The sequence below is a fragment of the Protobothrops mucrosquamatus genome, unplaced genomic scaffold (genome assembly GCF_001527695.2).
Source record: "Protobothrops mucrosquamatus isolate PMUCROS unplaced genomic scaffold, P.Mucros_1.0 scaffold78, whole genome shotgun sequence".
Classification (NCBI taxonomy): Eukaryota; Metazoa; Chordata; class Lepidosauria; order Squamata; family Viperidae; genus Protobothrops; species Protobothrops mucrosquamatus.
This window is the reverse complement of record NW_015386455.1, coordinates 146,381-149,609: the sequence shown is the minus strand read 5'-3', so window position 1 is coordinate 149,609 and position 3,229 is coordinate 146,381.

Below are 3,229 nucleotides of genomic sequence, written 5' to 3'. Positions count from 1 at the left end.
CAGCGCCAGGGGAGGGGGAGCGAGCGGCGAGCCGCCGCCGCCGGGCAAGCAGGCGGAGCGCAGCGCCAGGGGAGGGGGAGCGAGCGGCGAGCCGCCGCCGCCGGGCAAGCAGGCGGAGCACAGTGCCAGGGGAGGGGGAGCGAGCGGCAAGCCGCCGTGGCTTGCCTGGCGGCGGCGGCGGCAGCATCAGCAGCTGCTTCGAGACGCTGACTCGAGTATAAGCTGAGGGGGGCATTTTTCAGCCCCAAAAATGGGCTGAAAAACTCGGCTTATACTCGAGTATATACGGTACATATGTTGCCTTTGGAGGGATTAAACACATATAAACCTGAATATCTACTATGACTAGGAGAGTCAATGAATAGCGCAAGTTCTCAATAACATTATGGCAGGAATTTTTTTTAAAAAACCTGTCTGCTGGATATTTCTCTAAAACATGGATGCATTCCCAGGCTTTTTTAAAAAATAATATTTTATTAATTTTCCAATTTTACATTTAAGTATTTATAAAGCAACATGGTGGTTGGGTTAATCAATAGTTCAATAACATACACAAATCTTTAGTACAAATCTCAAGTTACAACATCAAATATTTCTTGTCTTTTCCCCTTAATATCTATTATGTCATATTTAAGCTAATACAGTTCTTATTATATCAACTAAATAAAAACATCATTATTACATTTATCAATAATGTTTTAGCTTATACATACTTTAATTACTTTTACATTCAATCTTTATAGACAATCAATATCCTGTTATTGATTTTTTCCTGATTTTTAGTTTTCCATCAATATTCAAATTTAACATTTGATATTTATAATTTCCAGGCTTTAGGTAACCAAAGTTTCCCTTATCTCAATTCAAAACAGAATCTAATATTCAAAATACACATCTTATCTATTTGAATATAGTCTTGTTCTATTTCCTAAAAGTTATCTATTTCCCACCATATTAAATCATCTAATTAATAATACAATATCCCCTTTAATAAATCAAAACCATTATATATATTGTCTGTGTTAATCAATAAATCAAACATATTCATAATATTTTTTTTCTTTTGGGTCTAATTTTTAAATATTAAACAAATAAAATCCTTATTTTCAACTAGTTTCCAAATATTTTAAATTTAGTGACCAAAATTCCCCTTATCTCAACTTCTCCCTTTAACCCTCTAATTAGTAAAATGAAATCCCCTCTAATAAATCAAAACCCCAATTTTCTTCAGCCTTATTCTGGCTTTCTTCCTTTGCCAACTAGCCTTCCATGTCAATGCTTTTAGATCATCAAATAGATCTCCCTTTATTATTATATATATCATTTGAAATAAGAGAGACCATTTAGTTGCCATTTTTTGGGAAGGGCTAGCCCATTTGTATTCATTAAATCATCTCCCTATTATTCCAATTCCCCATGATTATCCTGATATGTTTATCTTCCATTCAATCTGTTCTTCTTCTTTCTCAAATTTCTTCTGATTTATATAGAAAGTATTTTCCATTTTCAGTGTTGTCACTCCCTTTTCTGGATTTTCCATTAACTGTATTTGTTGGTCAATTGAGTCCTCTGTCTTAATATTTGATTGTTCCACTTCTTCTGTTATCTTCTGCATTGTTAGTTCTTTGGTTGTAGTCAAAATTTGGGTTTGTGTATCTAAGCTGACATCTTGTTCTCTTATGTTGGGTCTTATTTTGTTACAAGCTGAAAGAATGGTTTCATGTATTGCTTGCAATATGGAAAGGCTCTTTTCCTGGTCAACCATATTCTCTTAATAATGTGTTAAGTTGAGGACTTTAAAATCAGATGTTAAAAATAATTTTATAACTAGGTATGGGATCTTTATTTCACATGTTTATAGGTAGTCTTTATAGTAGAAGTCATTTGTCAAGTAAGATTTTATAGTCCAAGATATTTCATCATCTCATATAACAATCAATATTCCTCAAATAAAGAGATAGGAAGGCAATTCCCCACATACAACTCTGAAAGTCAGTAAAGATTTACATTCATAGTTCAAGCAGGTCAGTTATGCTGCCCAAAAGTTCTCTTTACAACTGAGTTTCTCACAGGTGGTATCAAGGTCGAAAGAGTTTTATCTAAAGTCTGGGCTTGAAGCCAAGTCTCTTTTAGGCAATAACAAGTTGTAATACCAAACTTCACCACAAGATGTCACCGATGCCATTTAAAACTTTTTAAGTCCCCTGTTTTTATAATAGTTTTTCAAAGTTTATTTCTTTTCTTTTTAGATAAAAATCAGCGAATCCAGTAGAAATAGGAATAAGAAAACTTTTAGGAAAAAATTTTAGTCCCTAAATTTCAAAAGTATATGCATCCAATTAGATTAAAGTTGTTTTTATAATTGCTTTGTTTCCCCTGTGTAGTCAGTCACTGCTGTTCTTAGAGGGTGGGGCAGGAATTTCCTTCCCTCTCTCCTCACAGGGGGAAAAATATTTAGGGCAACTTTTGCAGGAAAGATATTTAGAATCTTAAAGAGAAGATCAGATCTCACCCAGTTTCATCTGCGTTGCTTTAAAGTTGCTTGGTAGTAATTTTGACTCTGGCTGTCAGCAGCTTAATGACGAGCCATATTGCTTAATGATGAGCCATATTCCCCCACCACTTTGGAGAGCTGCCCCGGATCAAGCAGAAGGGCTGCCGCCCTCCTGCAATCAAGCGGGGATCCCCTCCTCGCTCGTCACCCCTACAGGGCGACTTTCGACCCTTTCCAGGGTCCCCAGTGGGATGAAATTAGACGCTGAAGATGCAGTTCACCTCCATGCATCCGGAGGCGCCGATGGCCACATTCCCAGGCTTTTGTACACTTGTAACCGTCAAACAGTCATTATTTATAATAAAGATTATGTGAGTATAAAACACTTAAAAGCAAATTCACAAAGCAGAATGTAATTCCTTTATTAGGTTCATGAAAATCTATAACCATATTAGCTTTAAATAAACATTCAAAAGGATCAGCTGCTTCAATATATGCTTTTCAGAAACAAAAAGAGAAGAAAAAAGCAGGCATTTAAAAATGATTGAATAGTGAGCCAAATTGTTTGTTGGACTTAGAACTTGCAACTTGTCTGCAGAAACATTACATGTTTAACTTACCTTTTTCTGTGCCAGCAGTGAAGTCTTCTCGGTTTTAAACTGAGAATTCAAAAGAGGCTGAATGTAGACATCATACTTTAAAATTAGACCTGCCAATAAGTGATTTACAGTATGT